This window comes from Bos taurus, chromosome 14 (genome assembly GCF_002263795.3).
Source record: "Bos taurus isolate L1 Dominette 01449 registration number 42190680 breed Hereford chromosome 14, ARS-UCD2.0, whole genome shotgun sequence".
Taxonomy (NCBI): domain Eukaryota; kingdom Metazoa; phylum Chordata; class Mammalia; order Artiodactyla; family Bovidae; genus Bos; species Bos taurus.
The window spans coordinates 58,272,174-58,293,627 of record NC_037341.1 but is presented as its reverse complement, the minus strand read 5'-3'; the positions used below and the strand labels follow the sequence as shown (position 1 = coordinate 58,293,627).

Here is a 21,454-nt window from a genome sequence, read left to right as displayed (position 1 = left end):
CTGGGAAGGGTTCAAGCCTGCCACTGAACTCCAATAACATCCAGTGCCGTTCTTTCTCTCACACTTAGGGGAAGAGAAGGGTGGGAATAAAACCAGCTTTCAGTGTTCCTCTCTGCTATCATATTCGCAGATTCAGGTCTCATAAGCTGTAAAGGTGCCTCTAAGGGTGGGATAGACATTTTCTCATCAATACTTTCCTTCAGGCCTTCCTTTTAAATAGATCTAACCAAATTAAACTAAATGGAACTTAAAAAGAAACTTTTTAAATAGATTCATGTCTCTAAATAGCTGACATTCAGAATAATCTTTGACTTATACTTCATTTAAAAGCTGTTTGTGGTTTTTAAAAATCATGAAGATGTTTTTCTGGCAAATAATCAACAACTTTTATGGCAATGAAGAGCAGTACTGGCATGGATGAATTTGATGGCATTTTACTGAACTTTGGGTTTTTTCTGTAGATTAAGAGCTGGATAAGTGATACTATACAAATTCACAGTATTCAGTATGTGGATGTCAGAAAAATCTGGTAATCTTTTCTGTTTCCTTGAGCCTATCTCATCCTTGTCTTCAATTTGTGCTGGCAACATAGATAGCCTCAGATTAAAGATGAGTTTCTGTGGTTTAACTGTGTGCATTTGTTTTTAGTTAAGTAAGCAGTTTCTTTAGGCAGAGCATAGGATCATTTGTTTAGAGTTGTGTTTCTGAAGGGCTTATTTTTATGGATGCCTTAGAATGTATTCTTTGATCCCTATTAGGTGCTAAGTATTTCAATTAAAAAAAAATTGAAGCTGAAATATATTCTGTAAGAATAAATGAAAAAGTATTTCAGGGGTAAATTATTTCTAAAAAATGTTTACTTTTATATTCTGATGAAAATAAAATTATCATTAAAATTTAAAAAGTAAACAATTTCTGGAAAGCTTGTGAACCCCTTCAAACCCCTAGGAGATATTAAGGACACATCTTTTTAAAAGAATTACATCCCGGTGGCTTCTCTGGTGCTTCAAGGCTTAGGAATACATGTTGTAATCCAGGTGATACCAGTTTGACCCCTGTTCTAGGAATTTCCCATATGTTGTGGGGCACCCCTTAAGCCATGTGCCACACCCACTGATCCTTCACTCTAGAACCGGAGCCCATGTGCCTAGAGCCCATGCTCAGCAACAAAAGAAGCCACTGCAGTAAGAAGCTCATGCAGAGCTGGAGCTTTCTTACAATTAGAGAAACCCCGCACACAGCAACAAGGACCAGCAGAGCCAATAAATAAATCCACATTAAAAAAAAAAAAAAAAAAGAATTATACCACCTGGCAGACATGTGTGTTGGAGTTGAATCCTCAAAACAAAAATTGAATGCCAAAGAAAAAGAGGAGGAGGAAGGGAAGGGGACAGAGAAAGGGGAGAAGTAAGAGGTGTGGGGTGGAGGGGAGAAAAAGGAGGTGAGGTTGGGCAAATAGAAGATGAACAAGAAGCAGGAAAGGGAGAGGGAGATTAAAACACAGATATAATTATCTTATCTCAAGACAGGCTGTGGTGTGGCCTGCTTTGCTGAGTCAGGAGGAGACTGACATTGGAGCCTGTCCTTGGTTTGTCCCTCAGTTAACAGATGCCTTGATGTGAGCTAGTGTTTTGACTGGGGGCCATCCAAAACACAGCGAACTCCTCACCAACAGGGAGATGGTGTCCTGTGGTTCCAGTCCAATTGTCCAGCATGGCTCTTAGAATTTAGCGGATGTTCTAGAAATGTATGCTGTGTGAATGAGTGGGAAAAATGCAAAGTAGGTAATTCAATGGCAAATTAATGTTTTTATTTGAAAAGGGCATTTAAAATTGTGAGGGTATCTTATAGAATTCATATGTCTGAAATTTGTTGGAATTCTTTCCATGTTAAAAGTTCAAATTTTACAGAAACAGTTCTTGGATATTTTCATGTGAAAATACTCATAATTCCGGCTACAACAGGTGTTCCGTGTTAGATCTTACAGTAAACTCTTAACTTGTTTCACCAGTGTCACCCCTTCATACAATTATGTGCAATTTGGTACTTCCATTCTGCCTCTTAGAATTTGGGCTCCTCACATACTGGTAAGAAAGCAGTATGAAAAGGAAATCTAAGAGGTACAAAACGAATCACTGATTTATTTCACTTGTACCCGGTTTCTTTATTTATTTATTCTTGCTGGCCACACCCCATGGCACATGGGATCTCAGTTCCCTAACCAGGAATCAAATCTGCACCCCTGGCCTTGGAAAGCACAGACCACCAGGGAAGTCCCTACACCCAGTTTAGAAATCATTAGTCTTCTTTTTCACATTAACCTTTGTAAATCATCCATATGTCCTAACATTTCTAATCTACAATTTGGGGAATATTATCTTATAAATATTTAAATATATATAGATGCATAGTAACTCATCAATTCTCTATGGAAATTTCTCTCAGAGCTACATTAATTTAGTGAAATAGGGTCTGGCTCTCTGTTTTGAAATCCAGAAACTAAGACATGAAAATATTGACTGCCATTGGAAAATAATGCCAAGACTACTAATTGAAAATAAGATATGTGTATTACTTTTAAGTGTGCAGACTGCTTGCTTTGGCCTGAGGAATGCACCCTCTTAACTGTTGTAGAAAACTATCTGGGAACCTAAATCAGAAGTTTGGCTGAGGTCACATCATCACGGAAAGGAGAGTTACACGCTTCCAGTGTTCGAAGGAAACAGAGTTGGCGTGCCCGACACTAAGGGATGTGTCTGCCAGACACCACCATCTGTTTCCCAGGGCAGCTTCTTCATGGCTAGGAGTTACAGTAACACTGTCAGTGTTCATCACTCTGATTCTTCTGTTCCAGGTCTGCTGGACTCTCCTTCGGTTGACTTTCTCATTAATATTAGCACTGGGCTTATAGCCAAAACTTCCTTCAGTCAGTTTGATCTGCCTACTAAGATGTTATGCACACCTAACCATAACCATGTGTTGATTTTAAAATTTTACTTTGAGGATTAATGGGAGAAGGGATGCCTAATTCTGTTCCCTACATGTAACCTAGGATTTAGAAAATATAGGTTAAGATACTTACATTCATGTTTACAACTATCCAAGCAATACTCCTAGCTTTGAAATACAAGTATAAGAAAAATATCTTTTTACATGTTAAAATTGAAATGATTACTTTCTCTAGAAGTTATGTGTGTGATCTTTGAAAAAAAAAGTAAAATAATTTGACTCTTTCATGCAGAATCTCAAAGAGAAATACAATCTAGGAAGGTTACAAGTTTCTGAGAGACTATGCAGTGTTAGGGCTTCCCTGGTGACTCAGGCAGTAAAGAATCTGCCTGCAGTACAGGAGACCTAGACTTGATCCCTGGATTGGGAAGATCCCTTGGAGAAGGAAATGGCAACCCACTCCAGTTTTCTTGCTTGGAGAATTCCATGGACAGAGGAGCCTGGCGGGCTATAGGCAGGGGTCTCAAAGAGTTGGACACAACTGAGCGACTAATACTTTCAGTTTTATGCAGTGTCAAAGAGTGGTGGGAATCGATTACAAGTCACACAGGGACATACAACAGATGTTTCATGAATCCTCTTCTTGTCTTTAGTAAATAATTACCAGAGGGAGGCAATGATGGAGTTGACACTGGTTGAGACCGAGACAGAGGGATGTACAGAATCAATTGCAGGCATCCATGGACAGGTGAGAGGTGTCAAGCTATGATCTGAGGGGAAGAATGGTTGCTGGTAGCTGAGATAATTAGCAAGAGACATGAGGAGGCAGGAAGAATTGAAAAAGGGCCCTATGTCTGTAGCACAAAGAGGGAAATGGTACAATGCTGAGGGGTGCTTGGAAGGACTTTCAGTGCTTCCTTTTCTGATAATCATCCTGGATTCCTCCTTTCAAAAATATTTTTTAAAAATGTGTAGATATATGTGTGTGTATATATATACATATATAACATATATAAATACTTTATATGTACATATATGTAATGTTTTTAAGCATATAATGTTTACAATATGCAATCTAAGTAAATATTATCAAGAATGAACATTTACATGGCAGTTACCATGTACTAGGCACTTTAAAAAAAAATACTTTGTCCGCATGCTCCTCCCAGCAACCATCTTAGGAATGTAATATTGCTATTTACATTTTTACAGATGGAAAAGTGAGGTGCAGAAAGTTAAGTAAATGGCCCAGTATGATACAGTCACTAAGTAGCAAAGTTAGGAAGTGAAGGTGGACAGCCATTTGATGCTGCTAACCACTCAACTACCCAAGTAAAACCCAAAACCATCAGTGTCAAAAGAGTATCCTAGCTCTGTGCTTGTGGCTTCAAGCCAAGTGCCCTAGTCCCCATCTCCAACCAGAATGTTCCCCTTAATTTTGTCTGTAGAGATATCCTAGAGGCTCTCCAGGAAGGAAGGGAGTGTGTGGACCAGGAGCACTAGCAGGCATTAGCAGTCGTTTGGAAGGTACGATGTGGGGTCAGGGATTAAGCCCCCTAATTTCCAAGGGGTGGTAAGGAGGTTGTTGCTGGAAGAAACTTAGTTGAATTTTCAAAATTCTGTAGAATTAGCTACCTAAACTACTAAATGTAAACCTTAGTTCTATTTGTTATGTTATAGGCTAGAAATTTGGAGAAGGAAATGGCAACCCACTCCAGTGTTCTTGCCTGGAGAATCCTAGGGACGGGGGAGCCTGGTGGGCTGCCGTCTCTGGGGTTGCACAGAGTCGGACACCACTGAAGCTACTTAGCAGCAGCAGCAGCAGGCTAGAAATTGCCTGGTTTTCAGCAGGATACAAAAGAAGCACAACAGAAAGATACCAGCCCTTTGCTATAATTCAGCTGATGTGGCTCTCCAGCTGTCCATCTCATAATGACCCTCCACTACTAAGTCTGATACTTTCTACTCCCCCAGCTCTCTTGCACTCTCAGCTTCCATTATTTTCTTGTTGCTGTGCATACATGGGCCAGAAGAGCGATTCCAGTAGTGGCTCAGCTAACTTTGCCAAATGACACCTATTTTACCCCAAAGTACGTTTCAAGTGTGTAAATGCCTACACATTGGAGTCTTTGTCCCATGTTATCTTAAAGACTTTATGACATCTGGCAGAGGTAAAGGTAATTCATCTAGAGCCAGATAGTGGAGGCTAGAGGGCAGTGGGTGAAAGTGACAAGCTATATAGGCAGTCAGAATCTGCTGAGCACCTGTTATGTGTCACGTGCTGTGCTCTGTGTTAAACACAGGGAAGTGCTGGTAAAAAGCAATCACTGGTCTTAGAGGAGCTTAGCGTTTGGCCAGGAAAACTAACTGAGGTTGACCCTAGAACAGCACAGGTTCAGGTTTCAGCTGCCCAGTTCAGTTGCTCAGCTGTGTCTGACTCTTTTCGACCCCATGGACTATAGCACACCAGGCTTCCCTGTCCGCCACCAACTCCCAGAGCTTGATCAAACTCATGTCCATCAGGCAGTGATGTCACCCAACCATCTCATGCTCTGTTGTCCCCTTCTCCTCCTGCCTTCAAACTTCCCCAGCATGAGGGTCTTTTCCAATGAGTCGTTTCTTCGCATCAGGTGGCCAGGGTATTTGAGTTTCAGCTTCAGCGTCAGTCCTTCCAGTGAATATTCAGGACTGATTTCCTTTAGGATGGACTGGTTGGATCTTCTTGCAGTCCAAGAGACTCTCAAGAGTCTTCTCTAACACCACAGTTCAAAAGCATCAATTCTTTGGCACTCAGTTTTTTTTTATAGTCTATCTCTCATCTGTACATGACCACTGAAAAAACCATAGCTTTGACTAGACAGACCTTTGTTGGCAAAGTAATGTCTCTGCTTTTTAACATCCTGTCTAGGTTGGTCATAGCTTTTCTTCCAAGGAGCAAGCGTCTTTTAATTTCATGGCTGCAGCCACCATCTGCAGTGATTTTGGAGCCCAAGAAAATGAAGTCTCTCACTGTTTCCACTGTTTTCCCATCTATTTGTCATGAAGTGATGGGACTAGATGCCATGATCTTAGTTTTCTGAATGTTGAGCTTTAAGCCAGCTTTTTTACTCTCCTCTTTCACTTTCATCAAGAGGCTTTTTAATTCCTCTTCACTTTCTGCCAGAAGTGTGGTGTCATCTGCATATCTAAGGTTATTGATATTTTTCCCGGCAATCTTGATTCCAGCTTGTGCTTCCTCCAGTCCAGCATTTCTCATTATGTACTTTGCATATAAGTTAAATAAGCAGGGTGACAATATACAGCCTTGACGTACTCTTGTCCTGATTTGGAACCAGTCTGTTGTTCCATGGCCAGTTCTAACTGTTGCTTCTCAACCTGCATACAGATTTCTCAGGAGGCAGGTCAGGTGGTCTGGTATTCCCATGTCTTGAAGAATTCTCCACAGTTTGTTGTGATCCACACAGTCAAAGGCTTTTGGTGTAGTCAATAAAACAGAAGCAGACGTTTTTCTGGAACTCTCTTGCTTTTTCTGTGATCCAGTGGATGATGGCAATTTGATCTCTGGTTCCTCTACCTTTTCTAAATCCAGCTTGAACATCTGGAAATTCATGGTTCATGTACTGTTGAACTTCTCAGGTTCACTTATATGCAGATTTTTTTCACTAAATATTTTGGCCTTCTATATATGCAGATGCACAAACTCCAGGTGTACGGACCACTGTGAGACTTGAGTGCACTGGATTTTGGTATCCTTGGCAGGTCCTGGAACCAATCCCCCAGAGATACTGAGGGATGACTGTGATCAAATAACTGACTTAATGTGATACATGCTCTAAGAGGATGTCCAAGGTGTTTTGAAAATCAAAATAGAGATTTATTTTTTCTGCTTGGAAATAAGTGGCTTAGTTTTCAGAAATACAAACGCACCTCTTGCATTTATTTGTAAATATAAAGAAATAGGCTAATTACAGTCAAACACTATAGAAAATTACAAAGCAGAAATTAAAAGTGAACTGAATCCTACCATTCCTAGAAAGCCACTGTTATAAATGCTGAGATATAGTCTTTCCTACATACACTCACATCTTTTTCGAAAAATGGACTCAAACCATGCATGATCTTTGGGTATCTTCTGTTTTCACTGAACAGTTTCTGAAGTCGTCTCTCTCTTTGATGGATATAAAGTGACACCATCACATGTAAAGGCTGGTGAGGTTGTATGGCATTGTTGTGCTTAGTTGCTCAGTCATGTCTGACTCTTTGAGACCCCATGGATGCAGCCTGGTCAGCTACAGTCCATGAGGATTCTCCAGGCAAGAATACTGGAGTGGGTTACTATGCCGTCCTCCAGGGGATCTTCCCAACCCAGGGATCAAACCCAGGTCTCCCACATTGGAGGCGGATTCTTGGCAGTAGTGTTATTTATTTTACCCAGGCTGGTTGGAATTTCATATGTTTAATATATTTTTTTAATTTTACTTTTGTAAGTACTTCTCTTGAGATGAAATTTAATCAGATATTGCTAGATCACAAGGTACTGGGTTATGAGGTACTGCACCAGTCAGGCAAGGCTCTATCTTATTGCTGCTCCTGGAGTTGCAGACTGGAGAAGGCAATGGTGACCCACTCCAGTACTCTTGCCTGGAAACTCCCATGGACGGAGGAGTCTGGTAGGCTGCAGTTCATGGGGTCGCAAACAGTCGGAGATGAACGAGCAACTTCACTTTCACTTTTTACTTTCATGCATTGGAGAAGGAACTGGCAACCCACTCCAGTGTTTTTGCCTGGAGAATCCCAGGGACGGGGGAGCCTGGTGGGCTGCCGTCTATGGGGTCGCACAGAGTCGGACACGACTGAAGCGACTTAGCAGCAGCAGCAGTAGGAGTTGCAGACAGACATCAAGGTTATGGAGAAAATGTGAGATTTTTGAGAAAGTTCTTGTCAGCTCAACTCCCTTTTTATTTTAGAAAAGGACTCATCATATATGTTAATCCTTTCACCAGATGTAGTCCCTCATAAACATTGAAAATGTGCTGATAATTGTCAGAGAAGTATTTTCTTATAGTTGACCTGTAGAATTTTATCAAAAGTCAACAAACTGTTTTATCACGCATGCTCATAGATTGGAAATATGACAAAAGTCTGAATTGTGTGAGTTACTGATATATTGACTAAATTTAGAAGTGGTAAATGGTCTTTATTGGATATGCCTGTAGTATAAAATGCTATTATGAATGTTGTTAAGTTCAATAATGCTTTAATAGGAGATTAAAACTAGTTTGGATTATCTTTATCCAGATACAGTGTGTTAGAATCCTAGAATTGAGAAAGATATAAAATCTGATTTGTCAGGTTATTGACATTATTTATAATATTTTTACCTCAGTTTTTCTTTAATAAGTAATGAAGAAATATATCATTTTATATCATTCTTTGGCACTTGCATTTAGGAGAAAAAATATTCTGGAGAGACGGAGCAGCCTGTTTATTCTAAGGCAGGGGGAGAAGGGGAATAATTAGGATCGTTCCTCAAAAATTGCCTTAGCCACTCTTCTGCAAACTTCTTGTCCTATTTACATTGTTAAATGGTAGGCTCTCAGGGACAGGATCTGCAGTTGCAGAGAAAGTGGAGACTTGAATTGTCTCTATTTTTGAAGGGATCAGAGCCCACAAGGGGAAAATGTGGATAGGTAGAGATTGCAAGGAACGTTTTTACCCTGAGTTTTACAGTAAAGGTTGAAAGTCAATTGTCATCAGCCTAATATTGGAGAAGAGGAAAAAATAAAAAGCTAATACATAAATATTTATGTGTAATGCTTCAAACTGGAAAAAGAGACGAGAGCTTCTGAGTGATAGGAAAAGTTTAGTTGGTTATCTACTGTGTGTATTTCTCAGCACGGTAAGTGCATGTTGAATGAATGGCTAGTATAGTCAGGCACTGGGAAGAAAGAGTGGGTTTGAGAGCCTAAACTTAATCTTCTTGTACGTGGGGATGTTCAGCTTGTGCAGTAGATCCAGAACATAGAAGAAAAGTAAGTTGAGTTTGAAAGTGTGAAACTGTTAGTCACTCACTTGTGTCTAACTCTCTGTGGCCCTGTGGACTGTGGCCCTCCAGGTTCCTCTGTCCATGGCATTCTCCAGGCAAGAATCCTGGAGTGGGTTGCTATTCCCTTCCCTAGTGGATCTTCCCGACCCGGAGATTGAACCTGATCTCTTGCGTTGCAGGCAGATTCAAGAAAATCACCTGGGAGAGAAAGATAAGAGAGGATAAAATAGCCAGAGTGGAAACTCAATGTGTCCCCCAAATTACACAATGCTTTATGTTACAGTGCAATGACTTGGATGAAAGTCAATTTACTGAATTCTGAAAATTTTCAGTATGTGTTTTTGTTCATAATATGCTCTTTGAAATAGAAATCCCTTCATCATTAACATGATTAATGCTATCTTGATTCAGGCTTGACACTTTAAGTAAACACACTGTATTTTTAGAATCCTTGACCATTTTTGGCTTTGCACTATGTATCTTTAGAAATAGCTTTTTAAAAATTTAGAGGAAACCTTCTGGATATTTTTCTCCATATATCTACCTCAGATTCTTTCTCTTTGGAATAAGAAAATAATTAGTGAAACAGAATGTTTTATTTTTATTCTTAAAAACCAGTGCCAACTAGACATGAATCACATTTTGAAGATAATTGTGTGGTAAGTTTTGGTCTGCTTGCAGGCATTGCTTTTCTGTGGAGTTAATGAGTCTGGGGTTGCTGGTCCCTTTCCCACAGGAGCCAACTAGTTTCACTCTTTGATGACCAAAGCCCACACCTGTAACTTTGACCAGCCCTCAAACTCGCCATTGGTCACAAGTCATAGAAATAGTTGATTGATCACCAAGTCACTATCAGTATCGGGGAAAAATGTAAACAGTAAAATCAAGTATGCCTCAGGGAATGATAATGGGTCACATGTATCATCTTCCTTTTGAATATCATCCAGGTTTATAAATACACATAAAAATATGTCTTTTATCATTATCAGAGGAATCATAATTTCCTCTGTTGTGAAACAACTACAGTGAATAATGACAGAAATGTTTCCTTAGACTGTAGAGGCTTTAATGTAAAACTCAGCAGTCCATTCCAATCATTAAGGCTGGAGTTACTAACACCAACTATTTTGGGACTTGAGCAATTAAGGTAAAGATCAGTGGATGTTCTATGAAAAAACTTTTGTTAGTCAAATAATTATATAGGCTAAGTTAATGTTATTTGGAGCATGATCACAATTAAATTGTCAAATCTTAAATATCATTTGCCATTGGTGTACAAAATTTTCAATAATTTTTTTATCCTGGTATATATCCCTCATGACTTTAAATGTTTGTTTGCTTATTGAGTTTTATTTGTTTGTTTTTTTTTTCCTTGATTTTAAAATTATGAAGAGTTCAGTTTGACTTTTTAAAAATGTTATTTTACTGAAGTATAGTTGATTTATAATGTATTCATTTCTGCTGTGCAGTCAAGTGATTCAATTTTATTTATATATAGATTTTTTTCTGTATTTTTTTTCCATTATGCTTTTATCATAGGATATTGAATATGGTCCCTGTGCTATGCAATAGGACTTTGTTGTTTATCCATTTTATATATAATGGTTTGCATCTTCTAATCCAAAACTCCCAATCCACTGCTTTTCTACCACTCCCCAGTCCCTGGCAACCATTAGAATGTTCTGTGTCCGTGAGTCTATTTCTCTTTCATAGGTAAGTTGATTTGTGTCATGTTTTAGACTCCACATACAAGCAACATCATAGGGTATGTGGCTTTCTTCTTCTGGCTTACTTTTCTTACTATGAGAATCTCTAGGTCCATCCATGTGGCTGCAAAGGGCATTATTTCATTCCTTTTTATGACTTAGTAGTATTCCATTATGTATATTAATGCTGCATCTTCTTTAACTATTCTATGTCAGTGGAAATTTAGATAGTTTTAGATTGTTTCCGTGTCTTGCCTATTGTGAATAGTGGAGTTCAGCTTGATTTTAAAACTATTCCATCTCAATTGAGAAAAATCACTTTTTGAATCAGCTGAGTAAGAGTTAGGTTTATTCATTTATACTTGGTTTTGTGTTCTTTTCTAAAGAATATGAGTTGTTATGAGATTTATAGGAATATAAAAACAGTTCCTGTACAGTTAGAGACAAAATTAGTATAGTTTAATTGCACTATTTTTATGTAAATTAGAATTTTTTTACAATTATATTTATCTATACTTCTTCATTCAGCAAGTATTTTGAGTGCCTACAATGTACAGTTTTCAATGCTGTGGATAGTATAATGAATGAAACAAGTCCCTACTCTGATTAATATTATATTCTAGTGCTGAAGACTAGTAAATAGATGAACAAATATGATTTATAATATCAGATAGTGGTGAAGATTTTGAAGAATAATCAAGCAGTGTGAAAACATAGAGTGATAGCAGGAGTGGGAAATTGGTCAGGAAAAGCCTCTTGGACAGGTGGCATTTAAATCAAGAGGGAATAAGATATACAACTCATAGAGGAAAGTCATTTTAGGCAGAGAAACAGGAGGACAAAGGCTCTGAGACTAAAATGGACCTTGTGTGTTTGAGAAATCATCAAGGAAGCTAGTCTGGTGGAGACAATAGGCTTCCCTGGTGGCTCAGATGGTAAAGAATCTGCCTGCAATGTCGGAGACTTGTGTTTGATCCCTGGGTTGGGAAGATCCCCTGGAGCAGGAAATGGCAACCCACTCCAGTGTTCTTGCCTGGAGAATTACATGGACAGAGGAGCCTGGCGGGCTACAGTCCTTGGGATCCAAAAGAGTCGGAAACGACTGAGCGTCTAGCGCTTTCACTTTTCTTTCATCCAATAGAAAGGAGAGTCCCAAAAACTGCACTTGGAGAGGGTAGCAGGTGAGGGTAGCAGGGGGTGTAGGTCATGAGAACAACTGGATTACGTTCTAAATATGATGGGGAACCTTGCCCTCACTTATCAGATTACAGGAAAAAGTTCATATAAAGTATGAATTTTAGTGTTAGAAAGAACTGACGGTTGAGATCGGAGTCTAAACTGGATTTCTTAAAAGGACATCTCTGTGATCTTCAAATTTTTTGAAACAATTCATATTTTTAATATAAATGTACAACAGATATGATTAGTGAGATGTAATAATGAAAGAAAAATAGATTCATGGAAAACCTTTTTCAGGAATATAGCCTGTCTCTCCTTATCATCCATTTTTTAAAAATCCAACAAATCTGATACATCTGAATAATTACAGGCATAATATAGAAGAAATTTCATCTACAGAAATATTCTACCTTGAATTAAAGAGTCTTACAGAAGGTGAATGAATGTTTTTTTTGTAAATTTATACATTGAGACTAGATTATCAATTATCCAACTTACATTTTACATTTATTTTTAAATCTCTTCCTACAAAATAAACTTCAAGACTGATTTCCATATATAAACACAAAAGTGCATTAAACAGTGAAGTGTCTATTCTGTTCTGGTTGTTTATATATGTGGTTTTAGTGAGGAACCAGATGTAACACAACATCTGCTGCTGCTGCTAAGTCACTTCAGTCGTGTCCGACTCTGTGCGACCCCATAGACGGCAGCCCACCAGGCTCCCCTGTCCCTGGGATTCTCTAGGCAAGAACACTGGAGTGGGTTGCCATTTCCTTCTCCAATGCATGAAAGTGAACAGTGAAAGTGAAGTCGCTCAGCCGTGTCCGACCCTCAGCGACCCCATGGACTGCAGCCTACCAGGCTCCTCCCATGGGATTTTCCAGACAAGAGTACTGGAGTGGGGTGCCATTGCCTTCTCCAAACACAACATCTATTCAAATGTTAATGTGTGTTTTGATCAGAGTGTTGGCATAGAAATATTAGACGTTCTTTCCTTGGGAAAAATTCATCTTTATTTTAAGATTATGGCCTTTCTACACTTTTGGTGGTACAGTATGAATTTTTTCATGGTACTGCTTATAGATAGAAATCAGGTTATTACTTTTTATGTCTTTACTTGGCAAAATTGAAGTTGAAAATACAATGTTGAACCCTCTTCTCCTATCTTGTATGTTTATGTGTGTGTTTTAATTTAATTGGACCGTAAATTTAAAAATTCTGTAACTTCTGGTGTATTGGGAGTTATTTTAAACTGGCTCCAATGCAAAGTATTAATTGTCAATGGTATATTGATCCAGGTCATAGAAGAAATCATCCATGGACACCTGCCACCTTCATTAGGCACTATGGAGTTATAGATCCAATATATTGAGAAAGCTTGAAAATGACGTTATTGCCAAAAATGGAATAAAATGGCTTTACAAGCATATAATATCAACCTATTGGATTCTTCTTTTGCTAGATTTATGCGAGGCTCTGCCTATATAAGGAAGTGTGGCTAATCCTTCCTTCTTTCTGGATGTACCATTTGATGTCTAGGAGGTATCTCTGCAGGGTTATAACTACCACTTTCCTGCTATTTATTTTTTAGTCATATTTGACATTTATGGATTTCCTTTTCCTTTTAACAATTATTTAATAATTTTCTTTATCTGATAGCATTAAAGTTTTTTATTGGTGGTTCAACAACATTAAAGTTTTTCTATTATGCACAGAGTCAATTAGATCATCTGTCAACGCTACTTAATAATGCTACTCCCAAGTAACAGTAAATATGTATATTTCATAATAACTAGACTTGAACTTTTGAATGTGTTTTGAGTCCCCAGAATTTGTAAAGTTACCTTCTTTCACATTCACATTGACAGAGGTCACATAAATGATGTTTGGTGAATTGAAACTATTAATTATAGATACCATGTTGAATTCAAGTGAACATCTTCCTTTGATCTAGGTCTCCTTAGGCAAAATGGTGCATGATTTTACAACTTCTGTGCTAAGGATGCAGAGCAGCACAGTCACAGTAACAGAGAGAGAACCACCTCCCCTGACAGATGATTCCTAAAGAGCCAGACGCACCAGGCCCCCCTCATTTGCTTGAGATCTCACCATACAGAGTGGAAGTCCTGAGACTTCGCCATGTTTTCTGACTGGTATATTTCACACAGGAGGGATGCTGTTGTTCCAGATGGCTTTTCAGCTTTATGCACGCTACCTTCCTGGACTCCTGCTGTAACCGAAAATTGGGTTTTACTCCAACATTTGACAAAGAAATTAGATTAGGTTAACTACTCTTTGGTTTTAGAATATTGATACAAAGTGCTTTCATGAATATGACAGAAAAAATTGAAATTCAAGCTAAGTGATGTCCCTGGGTACATTCTTATTTAGACATTTTCCCTGAGGTTTTTATAGTGTCATAAAATTATATGCAGATACAAAATTTGCATAGAATCAGGCTCATTGAAATTTTGATGATCTTTTTCAATCTGTAATATTCTCTTTAGTGTTTTTATGGAAAGCTAGCTAGATATTTGAAGTGACTATAAAGATGATGATGTGAAAAGATTTGAAAGGCATCTATTAATTCTCCTGCATGATGAAAGCATTCATTATGTTTATTACTTCTGGGTTCTCATGAACTGAGTAAGAGAAAGTAATTTTCTTGAAGTGAGGATTTGCTTGATATCCCTCCATAGCTTTTCCAAGTTCAGATTTTAAGTATTCGGAGAATAAAACAGATATATCAAATACTTATTCCACTTAGCAAGGGGTAAATCTGATTGATTGAGGTGAAGCATGGAGCTCTAGCTGTGACCAGAGCATATATGATGAGATGTCTGACTCTTCAGCTTCTCAGTTAGAGTGTGTCTGGTTAGCCAACTGCTAGGACAGAGATGAGGTCAGCTTACAGCTAGTTGGCACCTGGTGCTCACCAGATGCTTTGCGCTCATAACTGGCTGAACATTCACCAGAGTAGTCAGTCTTATTCCCCTCCGAGGCACTGTGATAGATAGGACATATATAGTTTTGGTAGGAAGAGCTCGTTTATAAAAAGGGCCAGTGCTGGAATAGAAGGTGGAATGATTTCACTGTCGTAAGGCTATTTTGTGTGTAATGTGTGCAGGCACTTGTCATCGGGCACTGAGAAGTTCTGTGGATATATTTTCAGCTCTAAATTCAAGCTCTGGCTCACTGGAGCTAATTCAGGAGCCATCCTAATATTTGAGAAAATAAGGCAGCTCTGTTCCAATCCTGTGATCCTGATTTTTAACCTCTACACTTTGGAGAAGTTTTCTCAGAGCTGTGTTCTGTCATCTCCTGCCCTTTCTGTCTTTGAGCCCTTTCACATCATCAAAAATTATTGCCTGGCCTTGGTGGGACATTTGTTTAAAATCATAGAACGTTTTTGAGAAGGAAGTTTTGAGGTCACATAGGGCATTGGTTACAGAGTTGGGGTTCATGGACAAGGGGCAGTCAGTAATGAACCATTTTGTTACAATATGAGAAAAATAAAAATAATTGCCTAATTTTGCTAAATTTCTTTCTTTCATTCAAAGTGATTATTTCTTATTAAAATGGTCTTTTGTGAAAAGGTGACATTAAACAGTAGTCATTGTCCCTAATTGATAAAAATAGAAGTATTTAGTCCAAAAGTGGATGTCCAATTTCAGTTTTCAGATTTATGTTTATATAAATCTAAGAGTGGGAACTACTGACCTAGTTTGGATAACTACCCAAGCCGTGGATCCCATCAACAGAAATCCTGAATTGATTTCTGAACTAATCCTAATTCACTCTTTCCTCAACACTCTTCCTGTGAGTCCCCAGCCTCATGGGCTACCCATATGAATTTGGGCTTTTCTTATTGTTACAAGTTTCCCTCTATTTTGGCTCTAAGGCTACTACTCTAATTACTAGTTTATCATTTTACCTAATACCGTATATGCTATGTTACAACATTTTCCCAAATATCTTCTAAAGGACACTAATTCCAAGGTATATGTTAACAGTTATCATGAGGAGGAAGAGGAACCACAGTCAGATTATTTGGGGAAGAAAGAGTTCCAAACGGTCTGATTAATTTCAGTACTTCACACATTCTTTGTTGGGCTAATTCATTTAACGATTATTTATTGAGCATCCACTACATGGCATACAATGTTCTATATTCTGATCTATACTGGAGATCTTTAAGAGGAAGGTACAATAATCTGAGTTTCCCCAATTTAGACTGTGGGACTTTTTTCTTTCTTTCTTGTAGTTTGCAGTTATTAGGGGAAGCACCAAGATCATTAGATAAAAGTTACCTTTTTCTCCTTTGCTGCCTTTCTTTGACCTTTCACAAACGAACCATGTTGATTCCTTTAACTATTACTCAGTTACATAATTTACAGTTCCTTCTTCTCTACCCTGGTGATGCCTTAGCTTGTCTGTTGCTTCTGTTGAAAGTATGGCTAATAACTGGACACCAAAACCAGATTTGGCTTGGCTTCATGCATTGTGGGACCGCTATCTTCTTTTTTGGGGAGTATATTCCTATAAGCGCAATTATAAGAGCTCATTTTTGCTTTATTTTGCCCTGCTTCATTTTTGTCAGTTTTTATCATGTGGTTATCAAATATGAGCTCTGAGTCCATAATGGGCACACATCTCTATTAAGCACCATCTTGTTAGAGCTGGCCCTTAGATCAACCTGTATCCTTAGGTCTTTTTGGAAATATGTTCTTTGGACTTCAGAGGAAAGCTTCCCACTGAAGTCTGCCCTTCATAGGGGCAGGTTATTGTAGGAATGACTCTGGAATAATGAGTATAGGCATCTCAGCCACACAGCTTGCTGTACTGCAGAAACAGTGACACAAGAAAGTGTCAGGGGAACACTGATACAGCACTAGGCCTCACAAAATTGAGAATGTGGTTCAGGAACTGAAGGCCGGTTAAGATACACTGATGTCCTTGTGACTGTCATCTCATTGCCCCAAGGAGCAAAACTTTATTGATCTCTCTTCTAGTTCTTTTGCATTCATCTAATTTACTGAGGCCTGACTTTCTCTGTGACTTTCTGATTCTGTATCTGCTCTCACTGTTTAAATCTCATCATGTATTTCAAGCTCAAGTGGTGGCCCATTCAGGACACTACTATCTTATGTCAATAGGTTTCTCAGTCAAGCAATTCTTCTACTATGGCAGTTCTAATCTACCATATGGCTTGTGTAACAGGTTTGATTTTCGATAACTGTCTTTGAGATAAATTAGTCCTAAGTAAGATCACAAGTAAACTAAATAGATTACTATAGAATAGGGAGTGGTTCTTAAAGTGTGGTCCCTGGGCTAGCAGAATTAACAACCCCTGGGAACTTGTTAGGGGCTCCCCCTGCAACCCTAGTGAATCAGAAATTCTGGGGCTGGGATCCAGCAGTCTGCAGTTTATTGAGCCCTCCAGGTGATCCTGGTACATGCTCAAGTTTAAGAACAGATGGTATAAATTCTCTCTCTGGAGTCTAGATTTATTGTGTGACTGCCAAAAATAATGACTTTGGGCATAATTGATATGCAGAAGATCTTTCTGTTAATATTTAACTAACAGTTTCAGCTGTTTTTTGTAAAGTTGTTTTTTGACAGGAGGAGAATTCTGTCAGCAGCTAAGACATGCTTCTTTTCCTATTAGCCGTGGCATCCAATTGATGTAAATTTGAGACCAAATTTTTGATATACAAATTAAAACAGTAATTCTGATTCCTTTATGTTTAAACTATTCAAAGGGGAATATGTGTTGCTGGAGGCCATTCCTGACTGTTCTGATTTTCATGGTATTTAAAAAATATATAACAGATTTATTGAAATAGAATTCATATGTCATATAATTTACTCATGTAAAATATATAGTTCAATAACTTTTAGTATATTCAGAGTTGTGCAACCATCACCATAATTACTGCCATGTTTTTATCATATAAATGGCATCATGTATGGACTTTTATCACTTGCTGCTCTTACTTAGCATACTGATTTTGAAGTTCATCTATGTTATAGCATCTATCAGTAATGCAGTCCTTTTCATCATTCTAAATCATTGCAAACAGTGGTTCATTAATATACATGCATCTTATATCTAAGAATAGACAATATTTTACATATACATAAGTTGCATTTTATTTATCCATCCACCTGTTGATGGACACTTGAGTTATTTCCACATTTTAGAATAAATAATGCTGCTGTGAACACTCATTTTTTTGTATGGATATACAAATTTTTGTATGAACATTATTTTCATTTATTGTGAATACATTATTAGGACTAGAATTGCTAGGTCATATGGTAACTCTGATTTCTTTAGGACCTGCTAGACTATTTTGCAAATAGTTACATCACTTTACGGCTTCCCTTGTGGCTCAGATGGTAAAGCGTCTGCCTACAATGTGGGAGACCCGGGTTCGATCCCTGGGTCAGGAAGATCCTCTGGATAAGGAAATGGCAACTCACTCCAGTATTCTTGCCTGGAAAATCCCATGGATGGAGGAGCCCGGTAGGCTACACTCCATGGGGTCGCAAAGAGTTGGACATGACTGAGCCACTTACATCATTTTACATCCCCATCATGGATGTATCGGAGAAGGCAATGGCACCCCACTCCAGTACTCTTGCCTGGAAAATCCTATGGACAGAGGAATCTGGTGGGCTGCAGTCCATGGGGTCGCTAAGAGTCGGACATTACTGAGCGACTTCACTTTCACTTTTCACTTTCATGCATTGGAGAAGGAAACGGCAACCCACTCCTGTGTTCTTGCCTGGAGAATCCCAGGGACGGGGGAGCCTGGTGGGCTGCCGTCTATGGGGTCTCACAGAGTCGGACACGACTGAAGCGATGCAGCAGCAGCAGCAGCAGCAGCAGGGATGTATGGATGTTCCGATTTCTCTATATCATTGACAGCACTTGTTACTGTCCATCTTTTGAATCCAGGCTTCTTAGTGGACTTGGAGATCACCTCATGGCTTTGATTTGTACTTCCCCAGTGATTACTGATGTTGATGTTAAGACTCTTGTTATATAATTTTTGGCCACTTCTTTGGAGAAATGCTATTCAGATCATTTGTCCATATTTTAATTGGGTTATTTGGCTTTTTGTTATTGAATTACAAAAATTCTTTATATGTCCTAGATGCAGGTCCCTGCCAGATATTATAATTCATGGTAGTTTTTTTAAATAAAGACTTGAAAGACTAGATATGATTTCTAGGTATGGAAGGAGATTAGCGACAGATTTGAAAGAGTGACTTTTCCATGAAACAAAGTAGCAGTGGTCACTGCTACAATAATTCAACTTCAGATTCACCTGTTATTTTTCTAGGATATTTAATTGAGCGGTTTTGCTTCAGATCTGTTGAGGAAAAAAGCAATACAGAGTTTTACAGGCAAGAGGGTTTTCAAAAGGGGTGCATAGCCAAACAATGAAGAGTTGCAGAATGAGAATTAAATATAAGCTGTGGAAATTAGGATCCTGGTTACTTGTGACACAGGAGAACACTTTGGAATGATGGGCCAGAGGCATAGTGTACTCAGCTTGGAAGTAAGGGAGAAGGATGATGTGGTGACATTTAAATCTGTGCCTCGATTAAATTGCCATGTGATGAGTAGGAGAGAGGAGACTGGTCCTGAGGTGGAAGCAGGAATGAGGAAGTTCTTTAGACTGGAGAGATTTGAGCATGCTTGAAGTAAAGGGTAGAAAGTGTGTGGAGAGTGAACAATTGTTTAAACATAAAGGAGAGAAAGTGGGCAGAAGAGATAATATAAGGAGAGCAGTTCCATATTGGCCAACAGGCCATCTCTCAAAAGTCTTCAACCATCCTCAGACGTGGGACCCAAACAGACAGGCTGTGTCTTTTCTGTTCATGTCATTCATTTACTGTTTCCTGAATGAGACGTCTAACTCTCATCACATTCCTTTCTCATAATATATTCATCTGAAACATCTATCAAGTCATTAGGGTTTATTTGTTCATAAAGAAATATTCCTTATTATAGAATATTCTGTTACTGAGGGTTTTTTTACAGTGACTTTCTGTTTGAGGCAAGCTTTTAATTGAAAAATTCACCTAATATCTCTTATAACTCAATATTTTAATGGCATAAATATACCTCTAGTTAAAAATCCAGGTGCTTATGTATGTGAGGGTGAAAGTGAAAAGTGTTAGTCACTCAGTTGTGTCCGACTCTTTGCAACCACATGGACTGTAGCCCGAAAGGCTCTCCTGTCCTTGGCTTTCTCTGTCCAGGCCAGAATACTAGAGTGGGTTACCCCTTCTCCAGGGGTTCTTCCTGACCCAGGGATTGAACCCAGGTCTCCTGCATTGCTGGCAGATTCTTTACCACCTGAGCCACCAGGGAAATCCCATGGATATGTGGAATGTTTACTAATTTTAATCTCTTAGCCAATGCAAAATTAATAATCTATACATTTCTAAATGTTAGATGCTTAAGAAACAATAATCAAAACATTTCTTTCCAAATGACAAGGTTCCTTCGGATGATTTTTTCTTTGTTTTTATGGTTTGTATATGAAGCTTTCCATCCATGTAGTATCAATATCTGGCAAATAAGTGTATGCAAATAAGACTTTTAATTGACCAGAAACCAGAAGCTCTAACTTCAAGTCCCTCTGCAGTAACTGTCACCTTGACTAAATCACAGTTTCTCTGGATACTTTGTTTTCTTCATGGTAAAACTACAAGGTCAAAATGAAATTGCGCGTGCCTCCCAGATTTATTTTGTGAAATTTGGAGTTTCATTTTCTCTGTTTGTTTCCTAATCCAGATCCCCAAGTTAAAACACACACACACACATACACACACACACCATTCTGTTTCAAAGGTATAATGCAACAAGCATGTGTGCGTGCTTAGTCGCTAAGTCATGTCTGACTCTTTGGGAATCTGTGGACTGTAGCCTGCAAGCCTCCTCTGTCCATGGAATTCTCCAGGCAAGAGTACTGGAGTGGGTTGCCATTTCCACCTCCAAGGGATCTTCCCACCCAGGGATTGAACAGGAGTCTTCTGCATCTCCTATATTGGCAGGTGCATTCTTTACCACTGAGCCACCAGGGAAGCCCCATAATGCGGCATACTGTCTTATTTATCATTGCTGATTTTTTCAGTTGATTGCATATCCTCCAAACAGAAATCTTGATGTTTTCCTTCCTGTCCTGAATCCTTTCATGTAGTGTTGGTTCAGAGCCTTTTGCCAGCCTGGCCCAGTCTCAGGTCTCCTGAACAGCACTTACACACTTGCTGGACCTTCTCCTCCATGTGAACCACTCTTGGGTTTACTGCCCTCTTGCTCTTCAGCCCAGACCTACCAGAGGGTCCCAGCAATCTGGTATTTTTTCTTTTCCTATCCAGGTCTGTGAATTGCAGTGAGGTTTTTAATTTGTTTGTTTGTTTTACTTGGGGGGTTGTGGATGGGGGACTGAGGATGTATTTTTCATGCCAAGCACTGTGCTAGGTACGCTGTCATATAATCTCAGTAAAATTTATTTTTTTGGCTCTGTCATTTGGCTTTTTGGATCTTAGT

General features: G+C 38.8%; 1 protein-coding gene across 5 annotated transcripts in view; it reads left to right on the top strand.

Moving 5' to 3' along the window:
• Positions 1-21,454, top strand: part of OXR1 (oxidation resistance 1) — a 550,243-nt gene that overhangs the window by 100,098 nt on the left and 428,691 nt on the right. The gene's annotated exons all lie outside the window — the stretch shown is intronic.